Genomic DNA, 21166 nt, shown 5'->3' with positions numbered 1-21166 from the left:
TGAGGGTGGGCTTCATGTCTGAGCTGTGAGGAAACAGGAAGCTCCTTTCTGCAGCTTTTTCCTGGAAACAGTTCAGCCACGTGGACACCCTGACAGAGCAGTGAGTGAGTTTACACTGGCATGCAAAGTAAAAACTCTTCCTCAAAGGGCTGGCTGCTTTCTGGCTTTCTATCAAGTTCAAGTTGTGTAGCATCTTCCTCTAGAGGCCCTATCTGATACTGCAGATAATCTCGGGCTTCAGGAGGCCTTCAGTTCTGAAACAGAATGGTGAGGGATTTCCTGCACAGTTAGTAAGACAAAGTGTAATGCTGTACTAAGTGAAGAAGCATGTTACCAGAAAGGTCCAGATAGAGATATTGACAGAACATAATAGAAAGTCCAAACATACAAATTATTTATGGAAATTTAGTTATCAAAAAATAGGGAAAAGATGGTATATTCAGTAAAATATGTCTTCATGAATGGAGAGTCATCTAGAGATCAGCAACTAAATTTGGATGCATACCTTAACATCAGCTATGAAATAAATTCCAAAGAGAGATAATTAATATTTTAAATAAAATGAAAGCATATTTTTATAAATTTAGGATGGTCATGAATTTTCTAAACATGAGAGTCAGAAAGAATAAGGGAAAATATTGATAGATCAGGCTTCACAGAAATTTAAGCTTCTGTACAAGTATGTTAATGAAATGTGTGAACATTAGCATATCAAGGTATTTTCCATTCATCATCATTGATTCTGACCTTCCTCACACCAGGAATGACCCTTTAGAATTTTAGTTCTACAGTTTTTTTTGACCTAAGAATAAGGCAATTCTAGAAAGATGGTAGATTTAAAATGTCCCTGATCCCCTGTGCTTAGCCAAGGAGCTTCTGTGGAAGCCAGCCATGCTGTGCCAACAGAGCTTAAGTGAGGTGTCCCATTGAAGCTCATATAGAAATCTGGGGTCAGTAGCAGGGAACTCCAGGATGAAGAGCAGAAAACAATAGGTTGTAGAGAAAGCTTGGCATGTACAGATCAATGGACATCTAAGTAGGAAACTAGTTGTTTGGGGAAAGCCTTTCCTTTAGCCCCCAAATAGCTGAGAAGAAAGTAACAGGTAGGCTGAGTCCCAGCTGTCCTTAACGAAGAGGAGTACAAGGAGATAGGAGAGCAAAGAGATTTCCTTCTAGTTTTTCAGCAAAGTACTGGCATTGTTGCTGAGACCAGTGCCCTACTGTCTGCTACATTGCTGATTACAGGTATAGAAATATCTAGGCTTTCCACCCTCACAACATTGCCTCCACTTAAAGTGCCCCAGTAATCAGACATGTCAGGAAGGAGTAAAGAAAGGGAAAGGACACCTCAGAGAAAAATAAGGGCTTCATCTGGGGAAAATATAGTCTGAAAAAATTATCAGGGTCAGTGACACAATTTCCCTAGCCAAAAATCAGGACACATAGTTTGACAGTGATCAAGAATTCATTTACAAGGAAGCTCTCACAAAGAAAGAATATCTCACTCAATGCATTGTTTATTTATTGAATCTCTTAGAAGAAAACATAGGAAAAATACTCTTCGACATAAATCACAGCAAGATCTTTAATGACCCACCTCCTAGAGTAATGAAAATGAAAACAAAAACAAATTGGACCTAATTAAACTTAAAAGCTTTTGCACAAAATCTACAGATTCGGTGCCATGCGTATCAAAATTCCAATGACATATTTTACAATCCTAAAATTCATATGGAATCGCAAAGGATCCAAATAGCCAAAGTAATCTTGAGCAAGTAGAACAAAGTGGGAGGCATTTCACTTCCTGATTTCAAAATATAATACACGGCTTCCCTGGTGGCACAGTGGTTGAGAGTCCACCAGCCGATGCAGGGGACACGGGTTCGTGCCCCAGTCCGGGAAGATCCCACATGCCGCAGAGCGGCTGGACCCGTGAGCCATGGCCACTGGGCCTGTGCATCCGGAGCCTGTGCTCCGCAACGGGAGATGCCACAACAGTGAGAGGCCCGCGTACTGCAAAGAAAAAAAAAAATAATAATAATACAAAGCTTTTGTAATCAAAACAGTATGGTACTGGCATAAAAACAGACTTACAGGCCAATGGAACAGAAGACTCTGAATTATTATTTGTGATTTGAATCATATGATATGCTTAAAAAAACTGCCCTCCAAAATATTGTAAAAAGTTTACACACACAGAAGTTAAGCCTCCCTGAATTCATAATTTCTAGTGGCAGAAAAATCAGTCATTCAAAATGTTGAGCCTGAATAGCTGCCTCAAAATAAACTAACAAAAATTAAGAAAAATACAAAGCCTTAAACCTCAACCTCTCTACACATACACACACACACACACGCGCGCAAATTAAAAGATTTAAAGACAAAATTAATCTGAGAAAAACTAAAGAAAATATGAGATAAAATTTTATCATTTTAGAGTGCTACAGATTTTTAAGCATGAAATATAACTCAGAATCCATAAAAGAAATTTTTCAAAAATTTACTACATACTATTTTTAAAATTCTGCCTGCCAAACAATCAAGACCATAAACAAAGTCAAAAAGGTTATATTAAACTTTTTTAAAAGACACGTATATGTGACAGTCTTATGACAACTTTCTTAACATAGAGAGTGTTCTTTAAAATCTGTATTTAAATGACTATAACACAGTAGGAGATGGGAAGATATATGAATAGACAATTTATACAAAAATATATAAATGACTTTGAAATGAAGCTCCATCTCATTCATAAATTTTGAATTATTAATTTTTTTAAAAAAAGCCTAACTGATAAGCAACAGTCCAGAACCTTAGTAATACACAAGGTTTGGGGAAAATAGATATTCTGCCTAATCATGACAATTCATGGTAAAACTTATCTAGAAGAAAATTTAGTTGAATCATATAGACTATGAGTATGCTACTTTCTTGAATAATAATTTTTTCCTTGAAGTGAATAGTTAATTATTACATTTTAAATTTTTAATTATTTTGGCTTACGTACTTATATGTGCTGTTGCTCAATTCATCAATGGCTAACTTCCAATTTTCTGCTGGGTTTGGGAAATGATCACTGCTTGTTACACAGGCACTGGTAGAGAACATGGGTAGTCTGCTGCTTATATATTTCCAGTCTTCCTATTTTCAGCCTTCACTCCCTGAATGCCCTCAAAACACACAAACACACACAGCACCATCCACCCTAATTATTCAAGTGTAATTAATGCTTCTGGTTTCTAAACCCTTCCACAGGGGTACAGCACACATCCAAGTGCTTCTTGTTTCTTCTTACATTGGCCCCAAGTCTCATTGTTTATGTGACTTTACCTTGAAATTACTTTGGCCCTGGATGAGGAACTATTGATGTCAGACTCTTTTTTCAAAATCACTAATGAAGAGTTGGGTATGGGGAATGAAGAGTTGGGTATGGGGAATGAAGAGTTGGGTATGGGGAATATTCACTTCTTGTTCTTATTCTCTAGAAATTTGTATGAGTTTTGTATCAACCAGAGACTGAGGGACAAACCACCATAGACTGTGCCACAGAGTGGATCAAATGGAGAGACACTCAGCCTCCAGGCCCCTTGTTGCCACTCAAAGAGTTTGTGCTCAGTTGCCCCTGCAGTTCCCATCACTGTGTCACTCAGAGCACAGTAGTACACAGCCGAATCTGAATCTTGGACTGAGGCTTTCTCCAAGTGGAAGGATTTTGATTCTTTGTGGTGAATCAAAGCCATTCTTTGTGGCTTCAAACTCCTTATTGGTTCCCTTCTCATTGTCCTTCATGGCTTTCAGAAGGACCTGTGGACCTTCTCCAGGATATTGAACATACCAGAAAGTAATGGGGTACCCAGTGGCTGAATAAGTGCAATTTATGGTCAAGGCAGCCCTTTCTGGAAGAGTCATTTGGCCATCCATCTGGGTCACTGAGTCTGCACGGGTTTGTCCTGGGGAAAAATAAAAGAGTTCTGTATCATCTTGGGCATAAAGCTCTGGGATAAAATTATGATTATAGGTTTTGTTGACATAACAGAAGAAAGAATCCAAATTTTTAGAGGCATTTTGCTTACCAAGCACTAAGAGTATCACAGTCACTAAGCCTGGAGAAGAGTTCATCTCTGGAGTGTCTCCTGAATAATGTCCTTGACTCTTCACATGAAGAAATATTGAAGTCACAGTGAAGTGATAAACCTAAGCCTAGTTTCAGACAGGAAATGTGTTTGTGTTAGGAAACTGCACCCCCTGGTGGAAAGACACTGAAATGGGATGCACGTTTCCTGGTCTCCTCAAGTCAGAAAAATGTTATCCTTGACTTTATTCATGAGGTACATGCCAGTCTTCAGGTGGTGCTTGGAAATCTGATCAAGAGCTGTCATAACTTCTCAGGTCTGTTTTGCTCTTAGGACACTACCTGACATAGAACTTCTTTAACAGAGCATCCCAGGTATTTCTGCAGCTGAGAAGATAACAGTTCTCTTAAGCACTTTATATAGTACTTTATATTCTCAGGTATCCATGGTGGGCCAGCCTATAATCCACTAAATGTCAGAAAAGAATCTGAGGTTGATTACAGAGGACGTAATAAGAAGCCATATCAGTACTGAGTGATCTCTGTGTTTCAGCATTGTACCCCAATTTATAGAGCAACAGTGACTGACCTGTATTCCATGCTCACTAAATATTTGTTATACCAAACAAAACTAATGAATCAAGGGTCACTGATTGAGGAATCACTACTACTTGAAATATAATATTTTATCGGTCCCAAAATAATATCTGTTTAATAAAATCTTTTCAGAGGAAAAAGCCACTCTATCTTGTCAATTGTCAAAGAATCCTGAATTTCAGAATCATTAAAATGTGAAAACAAAAGAAATATCATAATTGAAATGATCAAATCCTTATAGAATGGTCTGAGATCAATGTCTTATTCTCCTACTATTTTCTTGACTCCAAGATAAAAGGGTTGGCCTATGTGAATCAGACAAGTACTAATCTTATACTCTTAGTGAATAACCTCAAGGATGCTTTCTGTTACCATCCATCTGCCATATTTTATTGCCAAACTTTAATCAAATAATTTTCCTCCACTGGGTTAGGAACTCTAATGATGTGGATTTGTTTCAAAAGCCTCGAGCATGAGTTAGGACTCTCTTTGTTCCCAGCTTTTCAAATTATTAAAGACATAGCTGATATTCATACAACAGCTAATAATAGAATCAATGTGTAAGTGATTTAAAATTACAAATTCTGGGATCCCACACTAACTTCATGAATCATACTTTCCAGGATTGAGACCCACAGCTGTGTAATTTTTTTTTCCCTTGGCCCTGCTGCACAGCTTGTAGGCTCTTAGGTCCCCACCCAAGGATTGAATCCGGGCCCTCAGCAGTGAAAATGCGGAGTCCTAACCACCGGACTGCCAGGGAATTCCCACAAGTGTGTAATTTTTTAAAGCTCCCCGATGGTTTTGTTGCAGCCAGTCTGATGCCAGTTTATAAGATTTCATTTGTGATCAGTGTCCTAGACCGAGATGGTCATCAAAGATCAGGGAGTAGGGCTTCCCTGGTGGCGCAGTGGTTGAAAGTCCACCTGCCAATGCAGGGGACACGGGTTCGTGTCCCGGTCCGGGAAGATCCCACATGCCGCGGAGCGGCTGAGCCTGTGAGCCATGGCCACTGGGCCTGTGCGTCCGGAGCCTGTGCTCCGCAATGGGAGAGGCCACAACAGTGAGAGGCCCGCGTAACATAAAAAAAAAAAAAAAAAAAAAGGTAAGATTTTTTGAGTTAAAAATTTTTAAGACTTTTAAAATTGATTTTTATTGGAGTATAGTAGATTTACAATGTTGTGTTAGTTTCTGCTGTACAGCAGAGTGAATCAGTTATACATGTACATATATCCACTCTTTTTTAGATTCTATTACCATGTAAATTATTACACTCTTTTTTAGATTCTATTCCCATGTAACTCTGTTCCCATGTAGGTATTCAGTAGAGTTCCCTGTGCTATACAGTAGGTTCTTATTAGTTATCTATTTTATATATAGTAGTGTTATATGTCAATCCCAATCTCCCAATTTATCCCTCCTCCCCATTTCCCCCTTGGTAACCATAAGTTTGTTTTCTACATCTGTGACTCTACTTCTGTTTTGTAAATAGGTTCATTTGTACCATTTTTTTTAGATTGAACATATAAGCAATATCATATGATATTTGTCTTTCTCTGTCTGACTTACTTCACTCAGTATGACAATCTCTAGGTCCATCCATGTTGCTGCAAATGGCATTATTTCATTCTTTTTTATGGCTGAGTAATGTTCCATTGTATATATGTACCACATCTTCTTTATCTGTTCCTCCATTGGTGAACATTTAGGTTGCTTCCATGTCCTGGCTATTGTAAATAGAGCTGCAGTGAACACTGGGGTGCATATGTCTTCTTGATTTATGGTTTTCTCTGGATATATGCCCAGAAGTGAGATTGCTGGATCATATGAGAGTTTTATTTTTAGTTTTTTAAGGAACCTCCATACTGTTCTCCATAGTAGCTGTATCAATTTACATTCCCACCAGCATTGTAGGAGGGTTCCCTTTTCTCCACACCCTCACCAGCATTTATTGTTTGCAGATTTTTGGATGAAGGCCATTCTGATCAGTGTGAGGTGATACCTCATTGTAGTTTTTGTTTTGTTTTGTTTTGTTTTTTGCGGTACGTGGGCCCCTCACTGTTGTGACCTCACCCGTTGTGGACCACAGGCTCCGGACGCGCAGGCTCAGCGGCCATGGCTCACGGGCCCAGCCGCTCCGTGGCATGTGGGATCTTCCCGGACCGGGGCACGAACCTGTGTCCCCTGCATCGGCAGGCGGACTCTCAACCACTGCCCCACCAGGGAAGCCTTCCTCATTGTAGTTTTGATCTGCATTTCCCTAATAATTAATGTTGTTGAGCATCTTTTCATGTGCCTCTTGTCCATGTGTATGTCTTCTTTGGAGAAATGTCTATTGAGATCTTCCACCCATTGTTTTGACTGGGTTGTTTGGTTTTTTGACATTGAGCTGCATGAGCTGTTTGTATATATTGGAGAATAAGCCCTTGTTTGTGCATTCATTGGCAAATATTTTCTCCCATTCTGTGGCTTGTCTTTTCATTTTGTTTACGGTTTCCTTTGCTGTGCAAAAGCTTTTAAGTTTCATTAGGTTTCACTTGTATATTTTTGGTTTTATTTTCATTACTCTAGGAGGTGGACCAAAAAAGGTCTTGCTGTGATTTATGTCAGAGAGTGTTCTGCCTATGTTTTCCTCTAAGAGTTTTATATTATTTGGTCTTACATTTAGATCTTTATTTTCATGTATGGTGTTAGAGACTGTCCTAATTTCATCCTTTTACACGTAGCTGTCCAATTTTTCCAGCACCACTTAATGAAGGGACTGTAGGACATTCCTTTTAAGATTTCTACTCTACACAACTGCTTTTGAAATGCAAATATAAGAGGCAGTTACAATACAAGATCACTTAGCAACCACCCATTACCATTCACATTTTAAGACACTGAGAAAATGGGATTAGAGGTAGAAGGAGGAAATTTGAGGGAAGGAGTATTTGGGATTGTGTAACACTGATTGAAAAAGAGGGCCTGGAGGTTTCCAAAATGTGCCACATGATGGCAAAAATACTTTTGAAGGAGTGGTGCAGTGAAGGGCAAGAGCAGAGAAACAAGATAATTCATAGTCTGCCTCTCACAATGTCCTTTTAAGAGCCACTAATTATTGATCTTTTTGTGGAAAGGACTGATGGGAGGCAGGTAAAGCTTACATTATGGTAATTGAGCTGTTCCATGCTTGAGGTGTTAATAAGACAGAATGAGGATTAGCACAAATTTTGTGACATATCAGGCACCTTAGAAAGTAAACAAGTGTACCATTAACTCAGCTAACAAAACGAAATTAAATGACTTCATTAAACGGTGTAAAACTGCATAATATTCAAAAAGAGGAAAATCACAAAAAGATTTCACAACCTTCCTTATTCAGAACAATACCTGTAATATAATATATATTCAATAAATATTTAATGAACAAATTGAAAATCCAAAAATTCACGCATATTTTTACTAATTTTTGAATCAGATGTCTGTGAATTTCCTTAGTCAATTCTTCTAGCTCATTCTAATCACAAAATGGCAAGGATTTTATGTGGCTGTTTTTTGTCTTCAATAAAATATTTGAACCCAAATTTTCAGGGATAAGGTTGTTTTTGATGAATGATAGCTCTAGACCTGGTCTACGAACCCAGAGAAATATGTTCTTAGAAGGAGTGCTTTCCCTCTAACCCTATACCTGTGCTGCCACAGCCCTAACCACTTCCTGTCTGTGAAGGCAATTCCCTGCCCTGGTCTCTATAGCAGGCAGATGTATGAAGCCGAGCCCTGGGTTTTGGTATACCTGCCTCCAACACGCCTCTCACTGTGGGCTCACTCAGTGCACAGAAGTATACTGCAGAGTCCTCCAGCTGTGAAGCTGAGATGGCAAGTTTGATGGATTTGTTTGCCTTCTGGAAATTCAGTGAGTAGCGACCTTCTGTTGCATTTTGCTGGTTATAAGAGTCCTGACGAATAAGGAGAATCATCGCCCCACTGCTGGGCTGCTTGTACCAGTATAGACTATAAGTGAACTCATTTGTGTCATATATGCAATCCAGGGTCACAACCTCCTTCTCCTGCACTAATATTACTGGTTGGTCTTGAGTTACCTTCTGGGCAATACTGGATCCTAAAGAAAAAAAAAGCAGAATCAGAAGTTTAAGAATGAGTACTGTGGAACAAAGAAATTCTATTTTACACTCTACTGCCCCTTCTTCCCAGGGTGCCCATAAACCACCTGTTCCCCCAGTCCTTAGGTCCTAGAGGGGTACAATCCCACTGGGGCCATCCTTACCTAGCCACAGTGAAGCCATGACCACCTTCAGAAGGCTGGAGAGAAGCATGTTTGAGGTCTTCCTCTAGATGGAAAGTGTCTTCTTCAATTTCAAGGCTCTGCAAGGTGAGGTGAGCCTGACAGGGTGAGGGAAGAATTGCTGAGCTATGTGTTGCTGCTGCCCCGCAACAGGAAACAGGGGTTTCCTGGAGGAGCAAGTTGATGTGGGTCATGTCAGCTTCTCTACGGACTAGGTGAGAGTCTCACTCAACCCAGACTTCCTTTTGCATTAACCAGCAATTCAACTGATGGCAATTACATCTGAAAATAAACACGAGGTAAATTTGTTATTGAAAGGGAGATTGATGATTCGACCAAATGCTGTGTTTAGTTGTTGCGTCTGCGATGGAACTTATTTTAAAATACTACATATAATGGATTATGGAAACAACCTAAGATGTAATGATCATGTATCCTTACACCTTTGTATGCTTTTCTTTCACCTAAGGTAGAAATAAATCACTTTATGATAAGAAGGCAAATCTCTTTAGACTAGTTACTGCAGCTTTTTCAACCTATGTATTGATATAGCAATCAATATAATTATTCACCACAACATCTGTCCAGTTACCTATCTTGGGACCTAATAGCAGGAGAAAAGATAATCTCCCTTTGCAGAAGACTAGAATGAAGCTTGCAGACATGGAGTCCTGTCACAGAGGTCCCCTTCTCTTCTCTGTTAGTTTTGACATCCCAGCTCTGTTCAGAAAGGCCAAAATAGATGCCAGAGTTTGGACATTAGGTTATCAAACCTTTGAATTTATATTTTTCCCATTAACTCAATTGGGACCCTAAAAGAGCCACAAGAAGCCCGTATATTCTGTGCGCCCAGCTCTAAAGGGAATATATTGCAGGTGACATACACCTCCATAAGACAGCTGATCGTAAGTTCACCACTGATTGTAATAAACCTTTCTTTGTGTATGAATGTAAAAGGAAAGCCATGCCTAAGGATATTACTAAACAACATGACAAACAACAAAGACCCATTGCCTATCATGGCCTACCCCTTAAAGTTCAACAAAACTTATACTCCTTGTCTCTAAGTAATTACAGCCTTGGCTAAATTGGTTGAAGCATCTTCAGATCTTGCTCTGGAATCTCCATTTAAATCTGATGGTACTACATACAGTACAAATTGTTCTCCAATCTAAAACACTCAAACTTTGTCTACCAGTTAGTTGACTAATCATAAAATATTAATTTCTCCACATATTATTCAACTTTGTTACACTTCTCAATTAAAGGATCTCATGATTGTACTTCTGTTATTCAAAATGCCTTCATGCCCGGAACAGGTCTTTTGGACACTCTCATACAAAATTCTGAATTGACATGTTTTTAAAATAATCTTACTTTAAATATTGAAAAGAAAACATACCAAGCTGGTTATGCAATAGCTACTCTAAACTCCCTTTAAAACCAATCATTAGCAGGAGCAAAATTAACTCAAGTAGCTGAACTTGTGGATCTCTCTTGGATATATTAAATTACAAAATGTATACATATAGTGTTAGTTTTATATATATATATATATATATATATATACTTTTTTTTTTTTTTTTTTTGCGGTATGCGGGCCTCTCACTGTTGTGGCCTCTCCCATTGCGGGGCACAGGTTCCGGACGCGCAGGCTCAGCGGCCATGGCTCACGGGCCCAGCTGCTCCGCGGCATGTGGGATCTTCCCGGACCAGGGCACGAACCCGTGTCCCCTGCATTGGCAGGCAGACTCTCAACCACTGCGCCACCAGGGAAGCCCCAAGAACCTTCTTAAGTACAAGTGAAGACTAAGCAGATAGGTCAATTAAATGGAATAGCAAATCAATAATTAAGCCTAATTGTATACGGAAATTTAGTATATTTTAAAGACAGTATCTCAAATCAGTGGGGAGGAATGAGTTCTCAGTAAGTATATTGTGACAAGTGTGTTAGTGAGAGTGTCCCATTTTATTTTACTTAAAAAATTTTTTTTCTTTATTTGTATTGTATTGTATTGTATTATTTTTGGCTGTGCTTGCAAGGCATGTGGGATCTATTTCCCTGACCAGGAATTGAACCCATGCCCCCTACAGTGGAAGTGCAGAGTCCTGACCACTGGACTGCAGGGAATTCCCTGTCCCATTTTAGACCAGGAGACTTTAAACTGGGATTCCTATACGCTTGAAATTATATGAAGGTTTGCCAAGGTTTATGCAGGCATAGATAATTCTAATGGAATCTAGTCATGTGTGTGTGTGTGTGTGTGTGCGCGCGCGCGCGCGCGTGTGTGTGTGTATGGGTTTGTGTATTAGAATTTTTTTCCCTAAAACTGCTTTAGAACATGCTTGAGATCCAGATATCATGCTGCCTCTTTCCCATTTCACTTTCCACTCTTAACTTTCCCTTAAAAAAACCTCCACCATCCTGAATCTTACTATGATACATTGCTCCAGAGTCTAAAATCTCCAGGGTACCAAAGAAGTAAGCAATTCATTGGCTCCTGGCTTCTGAGGGAAAGTCCTGAACAGCTAGGCAAGAAATATTGCAAGACAGGGAGGTGTTTTAACTAGGCAGCAACTGCGAGACAAGATTCCTTGATCTTATCTATCTATCTAACTATCTATCTATCTATCTATCTATCTATCTGTCATCTTAGAATTCAGAAATGAATTGGTGGTCACTGAAACCCATCGTGTAACATCATTGTTTGAATTGAAAAACAAAGTCAAACTTTTTATGAGAAAAAAATAAATCTTATGTGGCAGGTTTGTTTGACAATGTGGGGTATGGGAGAAACAGAAGAATTAAGGAGGAGTCCCTAGATTTCTGGTAAGGTGAATTATATTGCCATTTTTTTTTTTGAGATGGAAAAGAGTGAAGGAAGAACTTATGGGGGGAAATCAGGCCTTATGTTAAGGATATGTTAGATGCCAATTAGATATCCAGTGTAGATGTTACATAGATTACAGTATATATGAGCCTGGCTTTCAATAGAGAAGGTTGGGATGAAAATGTAAATTTGTGTGTCATCAATGTATAAATAGTAATTAAAGCCATATCCCTAGATGAGATTGTAGGGGAGCTAAAGCTTTACCTGTTCCCTCTTAGGTTCTCCATCTGGACCTGAGAAGTAAGTTGACATACAACAGGTTAACAGGAGAAAAGCATAGAGATTTTATTTAATAATTTTTACATGTACATAGGGGTCCTCATAGAAAAATGAAGACCCAAAGTGGCTAGGCTTAAGTGCTTTTATACTAGTGGCCTGTTTTGGGGTGGCATGTCCTGAACCCCTCCAAGATCATTTGAAGAGAATAAATGTTTGAGGACTGAGCTCTGAGAAAACACAACATGTAGACACCAGCAAGAGGAGGAAGATGTAGGAAAAGGAGACTGAGCAGGAGCGGTTTGCAAGGAAGAAGGCAAACCAGGAGAATGTGGAGTTCCAGGATCCAGGCAAAGATGGTGTTTCAGGGAGAGAGTAGCCATAATGCCACATTCTTCGGAGACACTCAATAAGATAAGGAATGGTAATTTATCATTGGATTTGTGGATATAAAACTCACTGGTGGGCTTGCCTGGTGGCGCAGTGGTAGAGAATCCGCCTGCCAATGCAGGGGACACGGGTTCGAGCCCTGGTCTGGGAGGATCCCACATGCCGCAGAGCAACTAGGCCCGTGAGCCACAACTACTGAGCCTGCGTGTCTGGAGCCTGTGCTCCGCAACAAGAGAGGCCACGATAGTGAGAGGCCCATGCACTGCGATGAAGAGTGGCCCCCACTTGCTGCAACTAGAGAAAGCTCTCGCACAGAAACGAAGACCCAACACAGCCATAAATAAATAAATAAATAAAATTTAAAACTCACTGGTGACCTCAGCAAGAGTGATTTCAACGGAATGGTAGGGATGAAAATCTGACTGTAGTGGGTTCAAGTAAGAAAGGTGTTAGGGAGTAGAGATGATACATTGAGAATACTTTTTGGAAATGTTATTTTATTGTGGTAGAAGTCACATAATATAAAACATACTATTTTAACTGTATTTAACTGTACAGTTCAGTGGCACTAAGTACATTCACATCGTTGTGCAGCTCCCACCATCATCCATCTGCGGAATTTTTCACCTTCCTAAACTGAAACTCTGTCCGCACTAAACACTAACTCCCCATTCGCGAGACACAAGGAGCAAAAAGACTATAACCTGTTTTTACCCACTGAACCACTAATTCCAGTTCTAGGATGCTGTTCTAATAAAATGATGAGAAATTCAAATTCAGATTTTTATTTAAAGGCGTATACCATAATGCTATTTAAAATGATGAAAAACGGGGAATAAATAATCAAGATATCCCCAAACAGGAAAATTATAAAGTTAAGTGTGGTATATCTATGGTGTAGAATAGTAGAATAATCAATTCAAAGTATGAATACAAGGTATTTTTAATGACAAAAGTGAGTGTTAATAAAAAGGACATAAAATTGTCTCTATAATATGATGTAACAACGTGCAAAATTGTGAAAAAGATAGAAATAAGTAAAAATAATGAGTGCTTGTCTATGTGGCAGAGTTGTGGATGTTTTCAGTATTTTTCTAATTTTTTCCCATCAGAAATTCATAAAACATACATAGGATTAACCTGGTTCATATTTACTATAATGAAGGTAGACCAGTGATGATCTGTATCTACATAACTCTAGTTATTTTGACTGAAAAATGCTTCTCAGCACCATAAATTCAGCTCATAAAATAGTACAAAACCAAAAGGCTCCCCCCAACCTTCTTCTGTATTAATTATGGATCTATTTGTTGTAAATGACAGAATCTCAACTCATGCTGGCTTGTTCCCAATGAGAGTATTTTGACTTTTGCCGTTGCAGGCAGAGCTGGATATATAGGCTCTGATGATGCTCTCAGATCTGTCTTTCTTCATATCTCTGCATTGTCTTTCTCTATATTTTAGGCTAAGGTGTGAATGATGTTCCCTGAAATGGTCCAGTGATTAACTTCCACAGCTCACAATGATATGGCAGCTCTACCGTGTAGAAAAAAACTCGAAAACCACAGATATCCACTTAAATGAATATGTCTGCAAAGCAGATGTGTTCATGGCTTGCATCTTTGTGCTTCCCCTCTTTTCTAGAATGGTTTCTAGTTTTGAGAGTCTGTGAACCTATTCTAATAACTCTTTCAAATTTCAATGGTAATGATAGATTAAAGCAAATCTTGAATAGTCTCTTTTGGACAAATCTTCTCTGTCCATGGTCTATTCTTATTTCCCCTCCCTTTCTCTTAAATTCTTCTTGGTCTCTTCCACCATTCAAGACCCCAAATATAGCATTACCCAACATTTAGTTGTATATAGTATATAGCATTACCCAACATTCAGCACCAAGAAAACGTTTCCTTGATGAAACAATGGTGAGTGGGACTATTCTAAATATTTGGGTTGCTTTTCTGGGATGGATCGTAGACATTTGATGAAAATAAAATGTACAAACTTTGACTGGAAGTTTCCACATCTCTCACTGCATCCATCACTGAGTGTTACAGAAAGTCTTTTATTCAATAAAATAATTTCTCTTCCTCACTTTTCTCAGTTTCTACTTTTGAAGAAAGTCTCTCTCTTTCTGAACGATGTGGATATAAACTAAATCACCAAACGGTGGAATAACAATTTTAGTTTTACTACGGTGTTGTCATCTATTTTTTATGTGCTTACTTGGTTCTCAACCCTGCACCATTTAATAGAAAAATGGAGCTATAAGACCCCTAAAAATTTAGTATATTGCTGCCTGAAAGAATATCCTTTTTAAGTACATCAAACCATGCTCTTCTAAGAGTGAGCCAAATTAGACAACAAACATGTTTGTGATGATAAAAGGCACAGTGGGGGTAAATTAGAAATTAGCCTTAATGTTGAAGGCCTATCTGCCTGGCTTATCCTTATGCAATTCAGTACCCTGAAGAGCAGAGAAGTAGATGGGAATATATCTAAACTCTACCAGTACAAGTACTGAGGAGGGCAAAATCTCACATGCATTCAGGAGTTATTTTCAGAGAAAATCATGCGAGGGTTTTTGCAGCCAGATGAGGAAGAGAACAAAGTACAAAGCAAAGCAGAATGTAGTTATTTTTATTTGTTTGGTCTGTATTATTTGATTTAAAAGTTTGTCCTTTACGGGAGGTTAATGAAGGCAGAGAAGCTATTAGTCTCCCCCTACGTCTAAACAAAACTCATGCTGCAAAGTGATCATAAAACTGCAACACATTGGGAAAGTGTTTAGATTTTTCCTTTCCTGCAATATGGCGATTAGTTGGTGGTAGAATTGCTCAGGGAAAACGAAATTTATTTGTTCATTGAATCAATCATTATGGAAATCCAGTTTTTCTATACATTTAGAAGTGTGCTTGTAAAAGTAAATCTTTGATATTATCTACCAGTTTAAATTTAGATTAATAGCTCGTTCTAAAAAACAATTTCAAGATATTCCTTAATGTTGCTTATGCTAAAGACAGGTAATCTCATGACAGTTGTATTTTTATCTGGAAAGAAACCCAGTTCTGAGCTGTGTGTGGCCCTCTTGGGTGAACTACTGCCTCAAGCTAACATTTCATATTATCTCACAGTACCATCCAATAAAAATTGTCCCTTTCAGTAATATTAAAAACTAATTTGCTAAACTCTTCTTGCTTATTGTTTCTTGATCTTTGCTCTTAATAAGTTTACCCTGCTTGGAATGTGTTCTCCTACCATTGCCCTCACTTAAATTCCTACACATGCGTCAAGTAAAAATTCAAAATCCAATTTCCATGAATTTGGAAGTGATTTTTTTTTTTAATCTGTGGTGAATTTTACAAGCTTTTTGGTTGTTCAGTTCTTTCACGGTATTTTCCCTCATTTAAAACTTAAAATTCTTAGTTTGGTGCAAAATCATATTGTTTTGTAATCGTTTCTGCAAATCACTGGAAAATGGACATTCCACTTTTCTTTGACTAGTTCCTATAATGAGGAATATTTTACACCTCAAAGCAGTCTGTTTTGTTTTGAAAAGCCTCTAATTGTTCATTTTTCCTTACAGGGAGCTGAAATTAGTTTCCATACAAATTCTAACCATTGGCTATAAATTTGCCTGTATATATGGGTATAAATATTATCAGCCATTCATTCTTTCAACATTGTTCAGTGAATGCGTATTGGTAAAAAAAAAAATTGGTATCTTCATAAAGCTTAAATCTAATGAGAGAGATATTCCTATGACTGTTAGGTAGTAAGCTCTTTGTGTACAATCATCATTCATAAAATATTTTTATATTGCCTAACGAAGTGTGCAGAAAGGAGGAAACAGAACAACTTCAGGTATGAATTCTGAGAAACATCATTTTGTGTGAAAGTGAGTGCCTCCTTCTGTGGGGTTGTGAACAGACTGAACGTGGGCGGCGTCCCCATGATTACAGAGTAGAAGGTGGAGTCTGAGCCTATGACCTGCACAGAGATATGTTCTTCTTAATGGTTGGAACTGTCACTCTTGCTGCGTGTGTGGCTGTGTTAAAAATAGTAACCTCTCCCTCCTGGCACTTGTGGACTGGGGATGCTGCTCCACTTTCTGTTGGCTCTCTTCCCTGTTCAGAGAGAGGAACAGACACAGAATACTAGACATCAACTCTCCACTTATTCAGTGATTCATTTCATTTTTTCCAACTTTCCTGGAAACAAGCAAGCAAAATTTACTTTTAAAGGACTAAAACAAGACCTGAATAAATGAAGAGGCATATAATATTCTTGGGTAGGAAAACATAATATCCTAAAATGTCAGTTTCCAATGTGATTCCAACCAGAATCCCATTTGTTTGAACCAAACTAAATAAGTGAGAACAAATACCTTGGAATTGTCAACTATATTTTGGAAAAGAATATTAAGATTGGGTTTTCTTTTTATGACATAAAAACTTACTCTGAACAAAACAGTACAGTATAGGCACAGCCTGCTCAGGTGACACTTCCAAGAAACCACCCACCAGCCTCAAGACCACTGAGAGCACTGAAATTAAGAAAACAAGTCTTTGCAAAAGAATAAAGAAAGAGAAAAGAAATCTAAGATGCCCATGAGAACCAGACACTTTCAGGATTCTGTATTCTCTGTACTGTTTGCCTTCACAGAACATGCCAACATCCTGAAAATAACATAGGCTGAGACCCTGAGTCTTTAAGCTACTAAGTCTCAGGAGATTTGTGTTCAGCTCCCACTGTAGTCTTAGTCACTGTGTCACTCAGAGCACAGAAGTACTTGGCTGAGTCTTTCCAATGGGCTGATGTTTTCCTCAGGTGGAAGGACTTCTCACTCCTCCTAAATTCAGCCTCAAAACCTTTGATACCTGAGACAAGGCTGTTTCCAGATGTGTACTTCAAGAGAAGCTGGAGTCCTCGATTGGGGTACTGCACGTACCAGAAGAGATAGGACGAAGAAGAAGATGAGTAGCTGCACCTCAGCTCCAGACGGGCTCCTTCAGAGACAGTGATGTGGCTGTCAGGCTGGGTCACCGACTGGGCTCCGGCTCCTCCTGAAACATCAATGCTGAATCAATGAACTCAGCCAGAACAAAAAGTCTCTGTTCAAAGTCAGTCCAAAGCAATGTTCCATGTGTAGAGAAGAGAGTAAAATGGAACAGTACTCACTCAGGAACAGGAGCACCTCAAGCATCAAGGTGAACACCAAGGTCATGGCAGAGCAGTGAGGAGGCAGTGAGCTCCTTTCTGGGAGATTCTCCACAAACAAAAGTCTGATGACTGGTGGACTTGAACCCAGGTTGCTGTGAGGTTGAGAAGGAATGACACAGGATTTAGATTTCTGATGGACGTTGTAAGGTGTGTGGGGAGAGAGGCTGTCTTAACAAGACTGCCTGCCTCGGGCGTCTGAGATGCTTTACATGTCATTGTGCAAAAAGTGGTGTCAGAATATCTCTTTAAACTGTAGGGAAGGAAGGTTTTTGTGCGATTATTCTGATCTTATATAGAAAAACCATTTCCAGTTTACACAGCAGCCCCCTCTATTGGTCAGATAGAGAAAGAAAGAGCAGTTCACAATTTTTGTGAACCTTCCTCACCTCCTTCCTGCCAGGAACACAAAAGTCTCCGAAAGGAGTGGCAAGCACTACAGAAAGTGGCTGCTCTGAATGTGGTCTGCAGGTGAGTAGCATCTGCATCACCGGGGAGCTATTCTGAATGCAGAAGCTCAGGCCCTACCCAGACTTCCTGAGTCAGAATCTGCATTTTAATAAGAATCCTTCGCACATTAGAATTTGAGAAACATTTGTCTAGATGAAGGAGGTAAAAAATATCTTTTGGATTTAATAATAAAGAGATCATCCGTATTTCTGAGAAAAAATAGATTGGTTACAGGAGAGGCATGTATGAGTTTGGAGGAATATTAAATATTTTTTCAGAGGAGCATGCTTGAATATTTTAAATGATGGGAAGAAATCAGTAGCAAGAAAGTTCTGAAGAACCAGACCATAGAGTTTGGATGATCAGTGGGCTGAGGTGCCAGAGAAGTCAAAGTGAATGGAGTGGGTGAAGCGTTTGGACAGAGGCGCACTATTTAAAAGGAAGAGAGATATCTTTTTTATTATTAGGGGAGAGAAGGTGAATTATATGTGTAAAAGCAGGAATGTTTCATGTGGAAAGCAGAAAGTTGAGGAAGATTCATTTAATGATACGAGTTGTCTTTATGGTCACCTACCATGACTCATCAAAATGTCCAGGAAAAGCTGTACTAAGAGCAAAGAGAGTCAAAGGAGATATCGTAAAGTATAGAAATGATACGTTTTAAAAACATACAGAATTTTCACGCACCATTTCATTTACAATTGATGTTAAAAACCACGAATATATGGAGACAAACTTCTGTATGGCTGTGTTGATACATATGCTTAGATGGGGACACATTGTCCTCCTGGGATGATGGTTTAAGTAAGAACCAGGTGTAAGAGTGGGAAACATAGCCATGTGTTGGCTTGAGGGATATAATGAAGTAGAAGTATCTTCAAGTGTTCCCGTAGTGGAAGGTTTCCAGCCCACTCATATAAACCAGCTTCACAAACCAGCTGTCATTAATCAGTGCACTTGTCAAAAGTAAACTGTGGTCAAGCTGTAGGCAGGTCTACTGAATGGTTCTTGTAAGTCAGGGACAATAATAACAGCTGGGATTAAAGAATAATATGTATGGGCCCCTATCCTTGAGGAATTTGCACAAGTGAAGTGTGAAAACCAAAAAATATTCTCAGCATAGTAGATACGTGCTATTGCAAAACTGTGCACAGAACACTAAAAGAGGGAGAGGGCAAATAAATATAATTTATGTAACCTGGAATATCTTTTTAAAAGTAAATGTGACATTTACTGGATCCTGAAGATTGAATAGGATTTTGCCAACTTGAGAAAGAAATATTTATAAGAAGAAAATATGAGAGTGAGTTCATTTGATATGGCTGATGTTCAGAAATCTTGGTGTAATACTGGGGAGGAAGATGAACACTTACTGGAAGTATTACTGTAGATGGCCACATAAACCTTGGCTTTTACTTTTGGGTCATGGGGAGCCATAGAAGGTCCTGAAATAGAACAGCAATCTAATCTGATGTGTATTTTAGAATGATAACTTCAGGGATAGATTTGGGAAGTGAGAGCTCATGGATAGCGGATACATTTAAGAAGTTATTCCAACCAACTCAGTGAGAGGTTATGAGCACCTGGACCAGGATAGTAACAAGGCAAGTAAAAAGAGGTGGTTGGGGCTTCCCTGGTGGCGCAGTGGTTGAGAGTCCGCCTGCCGATGCAGGGGACACGGGTTCGTGCCCCGGTCCAGGAAGATGCCGCGGAGCGGCCGGGCCCGTGAGCCATGGCCGCTGAGCCTGCGCGTCCGGAGCCTGTGCTCCCCAACGAGAGAGGCCACAACAGTGAGAGGCCCGCATACCGCAAAAAAAAAAAAAAAAAAATGTGGTTGAATGTGAGAAATATTTAGAGACAGAATTGATATGACTTCATATATCAGTCAACTTTGACTAGGGTAATGCTCAGTACAAACAACCTCACAATGTCAGTGGCTCAGAAGAACAAAGTTTACTGAGTTGTCCATGGTATGTTAGCTGTGGGTCAACTGCAGTCCCAGCACTCTGAGGCTCTGCTCCTGGATACAGGACGATCCGTTCTGCTACTATGAGTTATCTTTCCATTCTGAACCTTGCATCTTCTTCACATTATGGGTAAAAGCTGAAAGGACAACCACTACCTGGTAAATGCAGGGAAGAAACAAAAGAAGACATGCCATGTGAATATATTTAGTTTTAGCTATGATATAACATACTTCCTATCCACTCACATTCCATTGGTCAAAGCTGGTCACATTGCTGTGTCCAAAGTCCACAGTGAGGCCAAGTATAGAAAATATACTCCAGCTAAACATTAGCACAGTAAGGGTGAGAGAGCATGAATAGTCAACACATAATACACTCTAATACTCTTGGAAATGAGCCACATGAGAGTGAGCTTATAGGGCACTCGGATGTTAACTCCCTTACGGAAAAGAAGGTATATTCACTTCAAAATCTTTAAGAAAGTTTTTTGTGAAGACCTAGGAGAAATCAATAAAAAATTATTTGCTTTTCCCATTTCTCTTCTTTGTTCTTTTTTTTGTGTTGAAGAACATGCCTTCAATGAAGTAGGATATAGCAACGAGTGGTGAATATTACCCTACTTTAAATTATTTTAGAAAGGTTTGAGTAACTGTCTAGTTCACTTGGAATCATGGCAAAAGAGGAGGCTAGGAATCTGATTCAATGATATGGCCAATATACTGGTGGGAATGGAGGTGAGTGATGTGTAATGACAGTCCCGTTAGTTGACGGAGCTACAGTGACTGGAACTCTTGTTTATCTATCATTGCATTTCCCTCTGGTTATAGAAAACACTGTAATTCATTGAATTTGCCTTTTCCACCTCACACATGGCTCTTTCTCAATGCTGGTACCAGAGCAGCACCAGGCACAGGCTTGGGCATGGGCTGCAGAGGCTGAAGGGCCCTGTGTGCAGGCACAGAGAGATGTGGCTGAGTCTTCAGCCTGGGATCCTTTGATGTACATGCAGCTGTAACACTCCTTAGTATTCAGAGTGATTCTTACTTATCCTTCCTCCTTTTCATCCTCATTTAAAGTCATT

General features: G+C 39.2%; 1 long non-coding RNA gene and 1 pseudogene across 2 annotated transcripts in view; one reads left to right on the top strand and one right to left on the bottom strand.

Moving 5' to 3' along the window:
• The window catches only part of LOC138842556 (uncharacterized), a 241459-nt gene that overhangs the window by 97274 nt on the left and 123019 nt on the right, over nucleotides 1–21166 (top strand). The window lies entirely within an intron of this gene.
• LOC132596689 (T cell receptor alpha variable 8-4-like) lies at nucleotides 17168–17887 on the bottom strand (annotated as a pseudogene).

The sequence above is a fragment of the Globicephala melas genome, chromosome 2 (assembly GCF_963455315.2).
Source record: "Globicephala melas chromosome 2, mGloMel1.2, whole genome shotgun sequence".
NCBI lineage: Eukaryota > Metazoa > Chordata > Mammalia > Artiodactyla > Delphinidae > Globicephala > Globicephala melas.
Note: the sequence above shows the minus strand (reverse complement) of the source record. Positions and strands in the feature narration are given on the sequence as shown.